The 19,809-nt window shown below is 42.4% G+C and overlaps 1 protein-coding gene across 1 annotated transcript in view; it reads right to left on the bottom strand.

Moving 5' to 3' along the window:
• Nucleotides 1-17,028, bottom strand: part of nrcama (neuronal cell adhesion molecule a) — a gene marked incomplete at its 3' end in the record, with an annotated part of 50,696 nt that extends 33,668 nt beyond the window's left edge. Inside the window, exons 1-2 of the mRNA XM_080491680.1 lie at nucleotides 16,814-17,028; nucleotides 15,788-16,106 (exon numbers count right to left, since the gene is read on the bottom strand). The remainder of the gene's footprint in view (nucleotides 1-15,787; nucleotides 16,107-16,813) is intronic.
• Between the last annotated feature and the right edge of the window lie 2,781 nt (nucleotides 17,029-19,809).

The raw sequence follows: 19,809 nt of genomic DNA, 5'->3' as shown, positions 1-19,809 counted from the left end.
AAAGCAATGAGACCTCAAGTGGGTGGAGGCTGATGAGAAACTGAGCATGAGAGTGAGACGAAGTGAAGGCCTGTTTACATGAGTGCGCAAACAGCAAAGGGTATGGACCTATAGGGCGCCTGGGAGACAGACGCCTAATATTGACTACGCCGCCTCCGCCTAACAGAGACAAAGACACGAGTCGCACAGAGAATTGAGGCCTACTAATATTAGAAACACCGATAAAGGGGGATTGCTTTAATTAATTTAGGACTCATAAAAAAAAAAAAAAGGCTTCTCAGAATGTGTGATGAAGAAGTGACGGGCAAACACAAAAGCTTCCCGTAGCGGTGCCCGTGCAGATATTACATTCCCTACATCTGTCTGACTGTGTAACTGTAACCAAGTGAGATTAAAGCAAATGGGATCACTTTTATTTCGTGTTTTAACAAAATCCCAGCATGAACGCGACTCACTCCTCATCCCGTCTCGCGCCGGACAAACAAAGCACCTCAAGGCTGCGCATATGGTGCATCCTGCAGCACAGCGCTCTGCAAAGACCGATCTGATCTGGAAACGAGCAAGCAGGAGACGTCAAGGCTGCATTTGCTATTTTTAGAATATATCAAGGAAGACGTAGACTTGCTTTCCACTATAAAGCGTGCCTCCCTCCCTCAGGGGTTTTTTTTTTTCCTTTTTTTTTCTGAATATGTGTATGTATGGATTCGATTTCCACTGACAGCCCATCAGATGTGGTATTTCAGTTTAGCCTCAACTCCAGAGTCCCTGCCAGTTGAGAGAAAAGTCATAGCTTTTCACAATCGTTATGGCCTTTCTGTATTACTAGATTATCCAACATTCAACAAGACCCACATACACAAACCACTTACAGTTCGGTTACCCAACTTTTACCCGAAATTCACTACATACCACAAATGCAATGCAATGTATTTGGGATCGTCACAAGAAGAAAATTACATCTGCATCAAGTCAGAGAAAGGCTGGGTGTATGAAAAACAGGCACACTGAACAAAAGGTATCAGAGTGGACAGGCCAACACGGCAACAGGCTTTCACCAACATAAATCTGAATTAAATCACTGTGGCAAAGAAGAATTCAGATGGCAATTTATTAAAATGTCCCCATTGCTTATTTGCATGTAAATCAGTGCATATCATTGGTATCTTCTCACTGGTCCAGCCTCGCTGAGATAAAACTGGGCTGTATGGGGCCCCTGAACTAAAATGGGTTTGACACATGTGTCGTAAGACTACGTTCAATCTGTGGACATGCAGGTCATTGTGAATGACTAAGACGCTCTCTCATAATCCGCAGCTTCAGTTTGAGTCGTTGAAACATCAATGGCAAATGTAGACCACACGTTTTCTCCAAACACAGAATTGTTAAGAAAAATCTGCACTACAATCACGCCTTTTGTTTGTTTCATGACAGCACGCAGATATGTCATATATTACGTTTCTGCAGACGACAGTGAAAACAACAGAATGCTACTCTGTGGCGCCTGCAGGATCAGAGAGTTTCCATCACTTGTGTGTCTGTGGCTGTGCGTGTCTAACGCAAAGTGACTAATTACAATCCACTCAGCAGTTGCCCTTCACTAAAAGCAAAAGCTCGGAAACACGTACTTCACAAGAATGGATAGACTTGACGCGAACAGTCCACTTCTGAACAAGTACTCCCAATTTACACGGAGACAAAACGTAGTGCCATGTCAAAAGCAGTATAATGTACTCGCTGGAGCCTTTGTGGTGGCTGAATTGACATGTCTGTGTGCTTTGTTTTGGCATTTCTAAGTGCCTAATTTGTTTATGCACCTGAAGGTCAAATAAATTTCAACGGACCCTTGCATGGTTTTCACCTCTGGAGCTCCAAGCGTTGCTATTATGGCAACATAACATCACATAACAAAGGAGGCACTAATAATGCTGCAGATGATGTGTGCAAATGTCTCCCTGGATGATGTGACAGCCGTGAGCTATGACCTCACCCAAGCAGCAAAATGAAAAGGCGCAGCATAACTTGTTTGGATGCTGCCGCGGCTCGGTTGTACCGTGGAGCTGCCGCTTCCTGTGGCGCACAGTGCGGTGCGCAGGATCACTGAGGCGGCGAATCAACATCCATACACACATATAGTGTACACACATGGATTCACACACATAGAGTTGCTTTATTTGCTTCCAAGTCTGTGCCTTGATTTCCATTAAACAAATTCACATCGAGGCAGCGTTCACCTGCATTCAAATCTGGCAGACAATGCAAACCCACAGTGGCCTGAAATGCTCGGAGTCACAGGACTGCAGCACAATAATATCACAATCGTGCCATTTTTAAAACCATTCAGATGAAAATGATGCCATGCTGTGATGTTAATGCAATACATTTGTGACCCTTGAATGAATAAGTGTCTGTGTGTCCCAATAACGGCATTATGTGGTCTGTCTCTTCTTAGTAAAAAGGAGGACAGGTTGTGTGTGTCTTGTAATACTTTAAAAATGCTTGTGGAAGTAAGGAAAATTTTTTTAAAGTTTTGCTTTTTAACCACAGGCACCTCTTCCGTCATCCTCATTAAGCATTATATAAGTCAGACAAGTTATAATCTGTCTTTGAACTAACATTCCTTTTAAATAATCATTTAGTTTTAAACGAGAAAGCAAATTACTATGTAAAGAGAATCACTTAAGAGGTCACGCAAAACGATCAGTGGTGTGTTTTTGTTTTGGATTCTCACTGCAAAACTTTGAGATTTTAGAGCCAAACTGTCAAAGCAACTATCAGGATCAGAATGTCATCATGGACATAAACACATCTACAAAGGAAAGCCAACACTGTTCTCTGTTAGATCTCATTAACAACTGCAAACACATTTGTTGCACAAACTTCATCGCAATATGCAAGTCTTCTGTTTTTCATGCTTTCGGTGGTGACAAACAAGAATTCCATTTTTAATTCTACTGACTTTAAAAATCGTCTTCAGTTCTTTGTGCGAGTTGAAAAAAGAAAACAAGTAATCGAATGAAGTTACCAGTGACTTTTTGTGCAAGTGCTTTAATTGATAACTAGTTACTGAAAATAAAAAAGTAAGTAGTTACTTGTATTATTAGTGCATTTCTATTTAATAGTGTATTATTGTCTGAATATATGCGGTACTGTGCTGCTGAGCTTTCACTGTGTAGGTCACAATCATTGTTTCACTCAGGTTCAGACAGTTAGGAATCAACGGTGATAAACACACAATATTTTGGTCTGTTTAGTGTCATAAGCTATCATCAAAGTCAAGTATTTTCATCTGCACAAGCTCGCGTGAGGGGAACACACTTTTCGTGGCACCTGTTCTTAAAATTAAAGGGTGAATGAACTAGTGATAACAAGAAGAAGCAAAAAACTAAAACGCTGATATAAACCACAAACAGACAGCTGCAGTCACGTCTTGATAAGATAAAGCGTTGATACAGGCTAATATTAATATTACTTAGAGTTGGAATTTAAAAAAAGACAAACAAGGAATATGACAGATTTGTGGCTATGTTCTTGTACTGTGCAACACATTGAAGAAGTAACCATTTACTGTAACGGCGTTGCATTTTTTTAATAGTGATAAGTTAGCGTATTACTGCCAAAATGTGTACTCGTTCTTTGTCATTGCAGCAAGAGGCAACAGCCATTGGTCAGTATCCCTTTATAAATAACTGGACACCTGCTGTGACTCAGCTACCTGCCAGCCTGGAGGATCTGCAGAGCACTCTTGTGCTTATGCAAAATATACTGTACAGACAACCAAAATATATATTTTTTTCTCCCTGCTGAGCTGAAACATGCAGAACAAGTGTGAATAAACAAAAGTTATAACCAATGGACCAAAAAAGAAATCAGCTTCAAGTTTACAAGGAGTACAATCCTTGACTACTTTTATAGGCGAGTGACCATATTTGTTATCTCCTGAATTAACAATGAATTATCAGCATTTGTACTAAACATCGGAGTTGTTTATGTAGGAATTTTGGACGCAACTCCTCTCCTTCCCACTTCTCATCCACATCCTTTTTTTACACAGTTTGACACCATCATTCAGTATATGCAGTGTGCCCAAAAGATCCTTCTACAAAGTGACTTTGTAAGCCCTTGACAGAAATTATGCATATTTATGTGATTTAGAAACACTTCAAAGTGTCGCAATAAATAAAGAGACAGTAACCTCCAACACATGTGTAATTCACAACAGTTCTTGTCTCACAGCTTTTCCGTTAAACCAAAAAAGATCCCAGATCAACAGCAGTAGGCGGGAAATAAAGCAAAACCCCAGTTATTGAAAAACATGTGAAGCTCGGCTCAGGAAAGGCCGCACCAAAGTAGCAGACCCTAGCAGCTTGCTATCTCGCCATCTCGTGTGGCGCATGCATGCATACACACAAGCTCATGCTATTCAACAGTGCCCACAGGCCTCCGCTGCCTTGTTGGCGAGCGGTGCTGAGCTTGTGGAAGGCCAGACAGCAAGGGCCCGGCTGTAGCCATCTCTATACAAAGGCCCCACTCAGCACTTTGCTTCTCTAAAAACAGATGCCGTCTGAGCTAACGAGTGTCGCTCACAGAAAAGCAGCGCTGGGTTTACATTGGGACAGTCTACAACGCCGTCTGTGTGAATACGTCCTCTTTTTTTTATTAGTTGATTAAAATGTACAATATTGTTGTTATAAAATGGATATTCAGAAAGTATCAAAATCCACAAAATTCGCTCTACAAAAGGCCCATTAAGCAGCTCTGGATTATTTTTTATTTTTTTGTACATTCAAAAATGACGGACCATGAAATTAATTTGGCTCTTGTCAGAAGTGAATGGCTGGAGGAACTCCCGTCTCACAAAATGACTGCAGGGATTTTGGCGAAAAAGATCAACTGAGTTAACCCACTCGACTGTGTCTGTCCGCCGTTAATGAGATTGTGAGGGATCACACAGCTTCCCTAAACAGAGGGCTCTGCTTAAAGCGGCACTGATGCCCTCTAGGTCCCCAATTCTAATCCCCGGATCAATAATCTGGATGTCGATACAACCTGCTGGCCTGACACTTATGGATTTGTGATAGTAATCCCTGGTATCAATCAGTGTGTTGGTGCAAACGTTCAGTGTGGTTGGAAAACGCTGTCAGATATCAGTGGCAAACCCAACAAGCAGACTTATATCCAAGTTTAACAGTTTATTAAAGGTAAAAATCTGAGGCAAAGGTATCCTAGAGGGGTGATCGAAAAGGTCCAAAACACAAATAAATCCAAAACACGAGAAACACAAAGAAGCAAACCACAAAATGATGAAATCAAAAGGAAAGTAGCAACAACTCAAAATGCTTCCGAGAATAGATGACCGAATGATCCAGAAATGCATATGTCGGTAACCGTCTTCCATTTCACAGCATATCCAGAGCACTCCCGAATTCCACCCCAAAACATGGAGGCTTTTTGCAAGTGCAAGTGACAAGCGGGAAACTGCACTAAATAATTTATCAGTAGGAACAGTATTTTGTGGCCAAGATTTCATTCACCAAAGCAGTAATGGTGAGCAAGATGATAAGACACAAATTTTCACATAAGTGGGAGGGCATCAATTATTCAAACAGAAATTATCTCTTGGGGCTGCAGGAGTCGTACTGTGAATCCTGCCGGAGAGCTTCCTGTGGAGGCTCTGTGGTTCGTCCCACTACCTGGAGAGGGCATGCCATCGTTTTCCGTGACAAAACCATGAGAGAGGCAGCAAACTGTCCAAGCGCATGCTGGAGGTCCCCATGTAAAGGTTCCTAAAGGGCAACATCGTTTTCATAAAGCAGATATGTCAGCCATCATCCTTCTGTGTGGAGTTTACATGTTCTCCCAGAGCACGTATGGGTTTCCTAAGCAAGTGCCACAAACTGAACTCGTGTTTTCTTAAATATCTCAGAAAATATATGAATTATTGTTGAAATAATGATCAATTACAGTTTGGATCAATTGGCTTTGAACTGATTGACATTACTAGCAGGACTCATACCACCAAAAAAAAAACAAAAACACAATATACGATCCTTCAAACTGTAGATAAACAGAAACCAAGTTCATCCAATTGTCCGAGAACACGCTGGTGACTGCTTCAGCATTTGTGAGTAAGTGCTGGTCTACAATTTTATCAGCCTCCTAAAGCACAAGGCGATGGTCCCTTCCAGTTTATTCTCTTTTTGATCTACAGTCCCACGTAAGGCGGAGGTCTCCCTTCAAATAATCTGCCTCTGAAGAGAGGGTAAAGATTGATGTACAGCTGGAGAGAGATAATAGAGAGGAGGGCCGCCACAAGGTGTGATACCAGAGCATCAATCACAGTGTAGATCAGTCAAGTGTCTGTGCATGAGTTGACAGAACCACGGCCGCTTCAGTTTGTTTAGTAAAGCTGCGCGAAAAGACGAGGGTAATACAGGAGAACGGGTGTGTTTGCTGTGTCTGTGTTGACCGGATGAGTGGCAGTTAATGTGATCCAACAGTGAGAGGACACGCCCTCGTCACCTGATAGCTTGTGTTACCTGGTTGTGCGAGGGGAAAACACCATGGGAAAAGGGGAATGGATATTCATTCTTGAAAAGTATCTCCTTTTTGTACTTATTAATGGGCCTTTTGTCGAGCGAATGTCTTGCAGATAATGTGTCGCATAGCTGTAACGGACGACCAGCTCAAATGAATACATAAAGTGAAAAGGTTTCCTGACCTTTGACATGTTCAGGTGGAAAATAGAAAGCTGCTGCTTATTTGTTCGTTTTTGTCTTATAGGAACTTTATGGTACATACAGAAGAGAAAGGCAAACGGCAATGAAATATATACAGAAGTGTCATATTTTCAAGTATTTCCATAAAAGCAAGCAAAAGCAATAAAAAAAAGAAGAAGAAGAGATATTTGGCGCTTGCAGCCAGTGGGTAGAAACCAAGTACTGGCTTGCACTTAGCTGGGTAAAGGTTAAATAGTCTTTGTGAGTCACGGATCAGAGCAGAGAGAAGAGGAGAGATGGAGTGGGTTGAGGGTCAATACCAGCAGTGTGCATACGGTGGGAAAATGCTGGGAGGACGCAGGGGAAAAGAAAGCCGGGCAAATAGGCGTAGTGTGGAGCCATCTGCAGCCCTCCCAGGCATGGAAGCAATTACAATTTAAAGAATGTGGAAGTCTTCAAATGTCATATTTCATGATCTAGCTAAACAGGCTCATGTCCATGACATTTCCATAGAAAACTGTACGATCATGTTGATATCAAAAGGCAAAAAACATGAACAGAACGTTATTCAGTGTAATTGAGAGGTTGTTTCTTCCATTTCCTCTTGGCATATGAGCTGTAGCTATCTACTGAAGCTATTAAAGACTGAAATGTCAGTAAGATTTTCAAATATCCTGCTACATATTCTGAACAAAAGCTAATTTACCATGTATATAAATGCAAATCCACCAAGCGCACGCGAACAATTGCTATTCATTGCATGCGGGTCTGCCTTGGTGGATATGTTTTATTTTGAAAGTACATGAAATCTGGGATTCAGTCAATCCCAGCAATCATGCAAATTGATCCACGGAAGATAAGTGGTGAACGAGTCATGGGGCCATGAGTGACTGAGGCTCATTAAAGCCGGTTGTCCCATAGAGGATCAGAATCAAAGTGCTGAAGGAATTTGCTGTGAACTTCCTGGGGTGACCACACATTCATACATCTCATAGAGTTCATGCCTCAGTGGGTCGGGGCTGTTTTTGGCGGGAAATGGAGGACCTGCAGGTCGTCATGATGTCATGAGTGATTTGTGTGTTTTTGAAACGTTTAAATTTTGAAGAAAACATCTTTCACAAAACAACTGAAAACACCATAAGCTTCCCATTCAAAGTAATACATGTTTTCCTGTGGTCAGTGACTCTCTACTGTGCAATGGAATACAAGAAGCTGTAATCTCCAAGCAACTGGTATTAAAACGACTTTGTGATGTGACTTGAAATCACCAATATGAAAATGGATCCACTGTTTGATTTTTGACGGGCAGGTTGTAGCTTCTGTCCTTGCATGGCTGGCAACGCGTTGATGGATGACCTAACTTGTCTGTGGACCTGCACGGATGTGTGTGTGTGTGTGTGTGTGTGTGTGTGTGTGTGTGTGTGTGTGTGTGTGTGTGTGTGTGTGTGTGTGTGTGTGTGTGTGTGTGTGTGTGTGTGTGTGTGTGTGTGTGTGTGTGTGTGTGTGTGTGTGTGTGCGTGCACCGGCTTTTGTGCATGCAGCCTGCTGGATTCCCATCTTGCCGTGTGTATCATCACTGTATATCTTAGCAATCTGAGGAGGGACATCAAGGTCATCTATCTCCCACATAACAAAAGCAGAGAGTGCAGAAGCGAGCAGGTAATTTAGTCGAAAGTGGCTCGATTGCAATCTGTTCCCTCGTTTGATCAGTGCCAGCTGCAAAGACTCACAATAATAAACTGATGTGTATTTGCAAATGAGAGGCCCCTCTCGACTCAAGTGGTATCAACCAAAAAAAAAAGAAGAATAAATTACTTTTTTTTTTTCCTTTTAAATAACAACCTTGAGACGAGCACTTCTCATAAAAGTGGGGTCGTTGCTTCGGATCGCACGTCAAATTGCAATAAGCTAAAGTGCTGGAGCAGCAGCATTGTGTCACAGAGCAAAGGGACAAGGTGAGCAACACACAGCCCCGCTCTGATGGGACAACACGGTGAATCCGGCATCCCCCCCAAAAAACGCCGGCTCAGCAGTTTGAAGGGTGAAAGAGACAGAGAAGCAGGTGGAGTGGCAAGAGTGGCAGAGCGCACCATTATCACTGATTTGAAAAGCCGTTGACTTATATGGGCGGACATCCAGACGCATCCAGTGATGCTGAGTAAGAATAAAAAGGAAATGACTTATTCTTACTGTAAGTCATATTTCCCGGGGAGCCGTTTATGTCAGGCCAGCTGACTGTAAAACAGACATGCTGGAAGGACATTTAAGGTGATTAATGAAACGTTTATAACTGGAAGAACAATTGTAGAGGGCATAAGGAAGCTTTATTGTCACTGCAATGAAATTTAGATGGCACTCTCATAAAAGCAGTGAAGTAGAAACTCCCACGTTAGACAACAGAGTGAAAATAAAAACAAAGCTTGTAAACACAATAATTGAAATTGACCACATACAAAATAATAAAAGGGCAATTTGCACTGTGATTTCTCAGAAATGATGACAGAGGTTTTTTTATTAAACATTAAGGGGGGGGGGGGTTCCATTCACTCTGCATTGCACAGCTGGCCCATGTATCAGTTGTAATAGAATTTAAGGTTGACACATATCAGCACTGAAAGATGCTAAGATGATAGATGCCTGTCTTTTCTCTCGTCAAGGCCCACAAACATGAGGGTCTGACCGCTTTTAATTGGTTTATCAGTTAACAGACACATCTTCAGCTGATCGATGGCTTCTCCACACTGAGAGGCGCTTCTCTTCTCCGTCCTACTCATCTGCTCGCAGCCGGTTTATCTTTTTTCCACAAAGACCTTCTTTCAGCGCAAGCGGGGGAAGCTCAGCGAAGGCGGGCTGGCCTCAGATCGGCCTTCTCTCTGGGGTCAGACGAGTAGGACCGAGGACACCATGCGGACTCCATTGAACTGGAGCCACTCTCCCCGCCCCATAAGAATATTGATAATTGGCAGAGCCGCTGGGGGGGGGGGGGGGGGGGGGGCTAAAAACTGCTTAAAAACACAAAGCAATACATAATTACATACTTCACAAGTCATGTGCGAAAGCCCGAAGATACATTTTCAATCGAGCTAATCTCATCTCACAACAGGGGGCGGGTTAAAAATCTACTTCAAAATACAGGTTCACTAATTGGAAAGTAATGCAGTTAAGTAAAAACTGCCATAGGTGATGGGTTCAATTCTATCCTGGCTGACACTTGTCATGTGATGCTGGTGCCACAGACCAATTGGAAGTTGAGTGTGATAAAGAGAGCTGGTTAATGGCTTCTTTGACCTAAATCCTCACTAATCATTTTAGAGCTGTGACAACGATTGTGGTAGATGGGGGGGGGGGGGGGGGGGTATTATTTTTAAGCCTTATGTATAATGAACCAATGTGCCAATCCCCCTTTGTGTTCAATATTGTGTCATATGACCTCAATATGGTTTGATTTCTGACTTAAAAAAGAGCCAAAACATTAGTTTTCCTATGAAATCAGGTAAATATTAATGTGAAGCACATCTCAATACTGCTTTTTAATGAAACTGGAAAAAGTGAAAAAGACATAAGCCTTCAACATCGGCTTCCATTCACGTATGAAACAATGTCATATTGAAAATCCCTTTAATTTGATTATAATTTGCTCTATATCAGTGGTTCCCAACCTTTTAATTGCACCGCTTTCAGAGTCATTCTAAATCAGGCTCGTCTCCTGTCCTATTTCCTATTACTACAAACCTGAGAACACCCAAAAGCAGGAGACTTCATGCACAATATCTCCAGCCTTAGCATCTGAAAAGGGCCTCATAGTTGTCTTTACCTTGTGCGAATCTCCTTTTGAAACTCTCGAGCAGTGTTTAACGTTGAAGCGTTTGCCGTCTTGCTGCAGTGACAGTCACACCTCAGTAAACTCCAATGTAACTAAAGCAGAAACGCGGTTTGTCTGCATATGGCTCAGTATATAAAATTAAATCAGACTGATACATTGATGCATTTCTACACTCAGCAAGTGACAGCTACAACCAGTCTGGCAACTTCCTCTCATGGCTCCCACTGTCCCATCTGTTGCCCACCTTATCTGCACAAGCAACCGATCTGCAGCCTGCAAGCGAACCAACTGCCGGCATTCAGGAGATCCTTGTGGCTTGGAGTTTTGAAGACGTGCATGAGGCAAGACGAGGTGTAATTATTGACCTTTCTAAGTTATTTAACTGTGGTTGTACTAACACGCACAGAGAGAACCAGCGTATGTGCCTGCCAGCAGTTGGGGAGTGGTACGTTAAGTCTCCTTTTATTAATCTCCAGCCTCTTGCTCTACTTCCGATGCGTCTTGGCACAGCTGGTGATCGCAGCGGCGCACCGTTCCTGCCCTCGCCACTCTTTTTCACCCTACTCCTCCTCAACACAGCTTTATTTCTGTCCTCTTTTTTTTTTTTTTTTTCCAAATTCCACTTGATTCCCCTCTACTTTTTATATTGCCAATGTGACTTCCTTAATCTTTTTCTTTCATCTCCTTTTATTTATCTTCCTCTTCCCCTCATGTCACCTTTTCCTGTGTTTTTACTCCTTATTTTTTACCTTACTCTACTCTTACTTTTCATTTTTCTCAATTTTTTCTTTAATCCCTTTCCAATTCTTTGTTTCTTGTTCATTGCGGTTTCTGTTTTTTCAATTCCTTTATCTTCTATTTTCCTTTGCACATTTTCCCTTCTGCAATTTAAATTTTCCTCTCCATTTCCTTCCTCTTATACATGGCCACCATTTCTTTGTTCTTTTGTCTTTTTGAAAATCCCTTTGTTTTTTTCTTTTTAATTCCCTCAATCTCCTCAGATCTTTATCTTTCTTTCTACCTTTTTTCTTTCGTTGATTCTGTAACTCAGCAGTGACATTTGCAGTTAAACAGTTGTTTCAAGCACTGTAAATACCTTAATATAACAAGCATAATACCATCTCTTAAATGGTGAAAAATACATCACACACTCTCACAGAAATGACACATTTCAACCGTTTCCTCTGCAGTGTGTCACTCAATGGTGTAAAGACATTTATGCATGCGCGACAAAGTATTTGAACTCAGCTCTTTCACTCCTCATTCATCATCATACAAAAGTGAGTCCCTCCCGTCTACCAGCAAAAACATCATCTTCCATAAAAGGAGGAGAAAAAATGAAATAGCCATCTGTCCCACAAGGATGGGAGAGAACAACGACATCTGCTATCTCAGAAGTCGATCAGCACAAGTTCAACTTGTCCCCATTTTCCCATTCATCAATCTTTAGTCAATCACGCTAATTTAATGTCTCAATCTTCTAATGAAAACAACCACCCAAATGTGTTCCGCTACAAGCTGAGGGTCTGTATCAAAGAGGGGGTGAGGGGGTGAGGGGGGGAGGGCGTTCTCCGCGCCTCCCACCCCAAAGCCCACCATCATAGCTGCAGGGTGCGATTAACCCAAAATGAGCAGAAGGATCTGTGAAGCTAATTGTCTTCATTTGGTAAGAGCTTCCACGGCGGCCTCACAAATGTCTGCACAGATTCAATAAATCAAGTGTGAGACAGAATCATGGGATGTTTCTGTTATTATTTCATTAACATCTGCACCTGCATGGATAATGACTTTGGGAGTCTGACAATCTCGAGGGATGAATTCAACAAGATAAAGTGTTTTTACTAATAAAGTCAAATACATTTTCAGTGTGCTGTTTTGGCAACTGTTTGTTGGTTCAGTGTGTAAAAACTCCCGTCTCATTGGACAAACCATCTTTGCATCCGGCCCATCCTTCCACCTTTCACACCCTTTCCTCTACACCGGTGTCAAGCTCAGCGGTGGGAAGCTGGAGCCGATCCCAGCGGACAATGGCTGAAAGACATACTCCATCACAACAAAGAAAGAAACACAATGGAGTCATCATTGACTTGTAGAGGGACTCTGCAGTAAATGATGAAAACCCAACTGCAACACAGGGAGGACATGCAAACTCGGGCCAGAATCCAGACTTCAGTCTACATTGATGGGCAGTGACTAACATTCTCGCCTCTTAACAACAACATTTGATGAGTTAAAAAAAATACCATGACACAATAAAATGTTCAAAACAACTAATAAGTTCACGGAAATAAAAGTAATAATACATGACACATGAGCAAGCTGTCATCAGTCCTGATTCGCAAAAAGCCTGAAGGCAATATTATGCGTCCCTCTTGTCTGGAGATTGTGCCATCACTTAAGGTGACAGTGGGCAGAATGAGAATGCACCTAAACACACCGTAGGCTCCACCACCCCGACGTCCTGCCTAATGGGCTGTGGATAAATGAGGAGGGGAACAGGGAGAGTGACAATGACACTGCTTCTGCCATGAGTAATGGCTCCGTGCTGGCTCTGCACTGACGGTCTGGGGAGACTGAAGTCATGTCTTCCAATGTCTCGCGAGTGGAAAAGCTGGCCGACAGCGGTCGTGACAGCCACAGTGCTACCAGACAACACCTGGTATGCCACTTAACAAAATACCACATAGCATTATTACTATTTTGAAATAAATTGGAATTTTACTCAATATGAAAAGCACATAGCGACTGAAAGCAACACTATTTCCAATATGTGGTTTAAACAGTGTTCACTCATGTAATCTGGGCTTCCTGGTCCAGATTAAAGGTCAAAGAGATTAGAAAACATACAAATCGTCTTGGTTCTCTTTAAGGGTCACACTGGCATTTTTAAATTGGACCAAAGGATTTAACCAACAGACCTGCAAGGGCACATCTGATATACATTCTGCAACACAACTTCCTTAGCAATGCTGCGTGATGGGCTGATTATGAAACGATGCATGTGAGATTAATCTATTCGTCCACCCCAATGCTTTATCCAACTTGAGACAAACACAGAGAGACAGAAAACCACCCACCTACAGTCACACCTATACAGTCACCAACTGACCTTGAATGCAAGTTTTTGAGCTGTAGGAGGAAGCCAGGGTCCCTGGAGGAACCTGGACTCAAACTGGGAATATTCTCATTGTGATATGAGAGTACTTACAACTAAACTATGATGATGCCCATGTGGGATTCCTGTAACTGCATTTTTATGTAATACAATGAAAAGGATGTTGGGAACAATGTAATTTTTTTCCCATGAAATAAAAGCAAATTCTGCTGTTTTGCCTACTTTCCAACCAGAGTGTGATCAAGACAAAATAAATTTAGGTTAGAGAGCTTCTATTAACATTTCCATGCAGGTTAAATAGACCACAAGTTGTTCCTTCACTGCAGAGTTATTCTATGTGAAACTCAGTGAAGCAGCTCACCGGCTTAGACAGGGCGCAGGGTCAAAATGAAAACACAGCATCACGTCATATTGTATCACGGAGTGTTACAACAACAGCAGATGCTGACTGCAAATATTAACACTGCATGATACCGCTCACACTTTCAGCTCCTCGCTGACACACAACGCCACCCTTATTACCGCCGCAGCAATTCTTCCAATTCACGACCTGTTTTTGGAGTCAGGCGCGAGACCGAGTGGACCCTCGCTGTGTCGTCAACAACATCGATGAGCATCAATTGAACACATTCTGACTCTATCAGAAGACTATATCACACAGGAAGGGGGCAACTCTGCATGTTTAAATCACAAGCATACAGATGGAATGAAGGATGAAGCCAAACAACAAACACCTCAGCACACCTCTGTGTATCCCCACACACCATACCATCATCCAAATATACGAGCATGATTTTCGCTTCTGCCAAGACTCGACCATGGACTTCCACGGTTTGTTTTTACTTACTCTTGCACATTTGTTTCTGCACGCACAGACAGTTTACTCAGATGGGATTTGACGTGGGCTGAGGCTGACAGTAACTTTCACTACAATCTGGCAATCCTTAATCATTTTTATCTATGATGTGTTGCAAAAAGAGTCATAATGCAGGCCTGTTAAGATATACATGGAACTTTTGCTTGAAGCTGGTGGGCTGATTTAATGCTAAGTTACTTTTTGATCAATCAGTGGTTAAGTCATTTATTTAATATTTCTTTTGTTGATGATCAATAAAATACACAAATACAAAATTAACAAACAGTGCAGTTAAAAGCCAGAATACAACAATAGTTGATCTCGAGGTTGCTTTTAAAAACAGCTTTAGTTCTGACTTGTAATTTCAATAATTGGCCACAGAATTGATTCTCACAGCCAATGAAATCTCCAAATATTGTAACCTCATCTATCTTTCATTTATGACTCCTGATGAAAGACATATGGCTCCCTGTGGGAGAAAAAAAATCTACTGCAAAAATTGAGTAGTTTGAAGGCAGAGCTATCACAAAAAGAATAATCCTTGGGAGCCCGTGTTTTATTTATGACAGAATCAATAATCTGTGTGCGGATCCGAATAGAAGAAAAAGAAAAAAAAACGGATCCCCCTTCTACATCTTCCTGCCTCGTTTTAAATGAGCGGGGCCTCGGTGGCTTTTTTTTTTTTTTTTGCACCCCTCCTTTCAAGTCCAAACACTTGAAATGATACCCAGAGGAGCAGAGCTACAGCTGGCAGCAGCATCTCCAGCAGACATCAAATAATCGGCTCAGCGCGGCGGGCCTGCGTGCACCGGCCGGCCGGCGGCACAAACGAGCCCAAACCCCGGCTGCTGCAGCACCGGCTGAATACATTCATCCAACACAATCATCAGCATCCTCCTCCTCATCATCATCATCATCATCGCACTGCTTTCTCTCCCTCCGGTTGCTTTGATGGTTGCTCCTCAAGATGCAGTGCGTGCCATGGCGGTGAGCGCGCAGACCGCAATGGGTCCGTGCGTCTTTGATGCTTTGCACAATCCAGTTAAAAAAAATTGAAATAAAAATTTAAAAAAAACCACAATCGGCGTCCATATTGCGAGAATATGTGCACCTGAGCCATACTAGACAGCAAACATCACTGTGATGCTGTAGTAAATAAGAAGCACCGCGGTGACACCTTCACTGCACCATTATTCTCATGCAACATAACAATGAGAACATTGCAATTCAATCACAAAAAAAAAAAAAAATGAATGAAAAAAAATGCATAAACTCACCGATTTCTGCAGACCGGCTGCTTCTTCCTTCCCAGTCTGATATTGTACGTGTGTGTGTGTGTGTTGATGTTGCTGGGAATGATGAGGTGTGTATGCGAATGAGCGAATGTGTGTGTGTGCGTGTGTGTGTGTGTGTGATGGAGGGACCGTGCCCGGCTGGTGTGTCCGTCCCCCTTCAGCCGCTGCAACAGCAAGCTGTGGTCCACACGGATCCTCCGCTTCAGTCTCTTCAGTCTCTCCGCACCAGCAGCTCCCCGCCGCTGTCAAAGACCAGCAGCCGCACAGATCGTCTCTGCGACGGCGAGAGGACCACACACTCCTACAAGGGAGAAAGAACATTAAAATAAATGGATCGCTTTATAAACTGGTTCATCTTAAAGTGGGCGTCCCTTATTTATCATTTTCTATAACTTCATCCTCTGATATCACATTCAGTTAAAACCGCACAGGCCTATTTATAAAAAAATGTAATTAAATTAAAAAATCCCATTTTTTTTCTCTTCTCTCCTATAATAGCTGAATTTATTTCAGTATGTTTATCAACACCGTGAGCTTTTAGTAACAATCATAGAACCACAGAAACATGAAAACAGACAATTTCTTCATCTGCAAGACCAGAACCAGAAACTGCTGCACTGAAATCCACGCCACTGTCAGTGAAAGTAAAACGTATTGGAGTGGGAGGTCGTTTCTTCCGTGGATCTTTCAGTCGTTCCCAAATCGGTGCAGAAAGAAAAATAGATCGTGACAACAGCGCCCCTTCAAAAAATGGGTGGCGGTAGAGGGAACTGCAGGCAGAAACAGGACATACTATATAAACAACCCTACAAGACAGGCGTGTTTTAGTTGGGAATAGTTGTTTACCGCGAGCTCTCTAGATTCCCTTCCTAACATCGCTTCTGAAAAATGTGTCTTCCTGCCAGTATTAACATCATGACACATAGAGTAAACTGCTCACTGTCGACGAGTGAATTATCACCTTCCCTCAAACTTGCATCTATCAAACCTGTATTAAAGAAGTACAACCTGGATCCAGAGGTCCTGCAGCTCCAAGAACATCTCCAATCCCACCAACTTTATGAGACGTTTCAATAAGTGTTTACACCATCCCACAGCACAGAGACTGTTCTGGTCAGAGTTGTAACTGACCTCCTCAGGGCGGCGGACTCTGGCTGCCCCAGCCTGTTAATCCTGCTCGACCTACACTGCCGCCTTCAACACGGTGGACCATGGCTTCCTGTGTCAGTGCCTCAAGGATGTGGGAGGCACGGGGATGGCTCTTGACTTCTTCCACTCCTACCTTTCAGGAAGACACAAGTTTGTGAAATTGGGAGAAACCGCCTCCAGCAAGAGACATGTTGCATCTGGCATCCCTCAGGAGTCAGTCTTGGGGCTCCTGCTCTTTTTAATGCTTCCCCTTGACAACATTTTTGCGACAATCTACCTCCAGACATCTCCAGATTATGTTTTCACAAATTTTACTAATGTATTTTCTGTTTTGTATTTTTCAATCATCCTCCTGTTAATCACCTTGAGGTGTTGTTTGATTTTAAAGTGTGCTATACATATAAAATGTGTCATATTTCTGTATTTTCAAAAATGATTGGTCTCATTCATTCTTTCTGAAACAAATCTCATGAATATATATTTAGATGTGATTTGTAGATGTGATTTAACAGTACATAGAACTTCACTGAAGCACAAAAACACATGTATTGTGGAAAACATTTTGTATATTCATTAAATCCATCGTCCATCTGGCACCAGAAGCAACCCCAACTCAAAGTCATCAAAGGTCACAGATTTCAGCACTTATATTTAACTTTTTTCTTTTAAGACACTTCAGAGTTGCACCGCATCTTAAATGGTCCTTGGAGGAATAAATTGAATAATCATCCTGGATATTTTTTCTCATGCAAAAGTGACACGTATGTGTGGAAATATAGACAAACACAGACACCAAATAACCTGGGTGCATGGACAATATCTCTATCTATTAGACAACACACACACAAAACAAACAAGCAGAGACCTGCCTTTATGTATTCACCAACAATAAACAGATGTATAGACTAGTAGAGAAAAAAATACGGAGAGGACTATAAAGCACAAAGCTACTAGTGCTGGTACAAAGTGGTCCAGTAGACATGAGGAATGAACCAAAGGTCACAATATGTAATTTGAAGCGTGAAAAAGCTTTTTCAGATGAATCCACTGGTTCCCTCCAATGTTCTTATTGAAGATTTTCCCCCGAAATTAATTTTTACTCCCTCAAAACGGGCAAAGACTCAGTCGCCTCCACAGCATGTGATCTCTGTCAACGGAGTCAATGGAGTCCTGTCAACCTCAGGTGTGAAACCATTGAACTTTGTTATAGAGTCCAAGTCGCTGTCTGGGAATGTTAACAGTGACTAAAACTAATGTGATGTGCAGGTTCTGGATAACTTCAGATGTCAGACTTGAGACAGGTGTTTCTCAGCCATCATCATTGGACAAGTGGCTCGGTGCATACCCGTGCAAGGCGGTGCCGGTGTCAAACCCTCCACTGCACATTGCATTATCGCTACCAGCCCACCAATCTGCACCGCAGATTAATCTGCAGGTCCTTATTCTTGCCTGACAGCTGTGCGCCGACAGCCCTCACCAATCCCACATCAACCGATTCCAGACGGAGCATGTCTGACACACATTCAGACTGTCAGCAGCACCGCGGCCATCAGCAGTACCACTAATGACCCGCATGTCTCACTCTGACTGTTTCACCGCCATTTTTAATGAAATGTCAGGAGAGTCAAACCTGTACTGGGACCTGTAGTTTTTTTTTTTTTATTATTTGTCAGGTCATCAGCGCTGTTAAAGTAAAACCAGCACAACCATAATTTTTTCATATTCATCTGGACTGAAGAAAATCATTAACATTCACCACTAGATAATGTGCCTTTAGCACCATTAATGGTCTGTACAAACATAACAAACTTTTCCACCGGCCAACTGATTTAAAAGCACGATTGTTTTTGCTTGAGTGAGACATCTCACTGTGGACGGAGACGGGGCACAAGCAGTGCTGTCCTGACATTTATGCCGGGTAAATGGGATGTATGCGTTTGTGCGCGCAGGTGTATCCCCCACCCCACCCCCTTCCACTAACCGACTGGCAGAGATCTGTGGAGAGCCACACCACTGTGTAAACGGCTGTGGCGTCTCTGGAGACGTGGTAACAGACACATGCTTTTGTTTTGTGTTTTCAGCGTGACATTGCAGACATACTGCAGCCAATTGTGAAAAAGTCCTGTACCATGTTCTTAGTACTATTTCTAAATGGTAGAAGCTTCTCTGCCTACAGAGCCATCGCATAAGATGAAAACAGTCCTGTAAACTGATTAATGAAATATTTCATTACTTGACTTCTAGTTATTTGCACAAGAAAGACATTTAACAATTTCCCTGTAAAGTCTGACATTTTTGGGACGCAGTTATCTGGTTCTTAAGCACACGTCACTCCAGAAATGCTTTCTTTCCACCTATTTACTGAGGCCAGGATGTAATCTGGTGAAACAATGTCCCTTTGACATTCACCAGACACATTTCCATACGGTTAATGTTGACCGAACAGCCTACCTAACTGACCCCCACTCGTAGCTCCAAGTGTCTTCACACTACTTATCCTGCAATGACCCGGGTGAGACTATAAGGAACACTCCTGAGATAAAAAGCCATTTGGGTGATTATTTCTCAATGACACAATCAGTTTATTGTCTTTTCTTTGTATATATAAAGACGGCTTCACGCTTTTCTGACCTCATATGGACTTCTTTGTTGGTTCACTTGGCGGATCGGAGCCACGATAGCCCCAGAGATTGTATTGTTATGGGAAAGTGAAATTATGTAGCCTGTCCCAAGTGGGTGAGGCTGTGTTACTGGCGTGCATTTGAAAACAAAGTGAGACATGATTAAACAAGCTGGGACAGCTTGTATTTAAAGTCTCTTCACATGCCGTGGCGTTGTTTGTATAAGAAGATGGC

Source organism: Lipophrys pholis, assembly GCF_963383615.2.
Source record: "Lipophrys pholis genome assembly, chromosome: 22".
NCBI classification, from domain to species: Eukaryota; Metazoa; Chordata; class Actinopteri; order Blenniiformes; family Blenniidae; genus Lipophrys; species Lipophrys pholis.
This window is presented reverse-complemented; position numbering and strand designations above follow the sequence as displayed.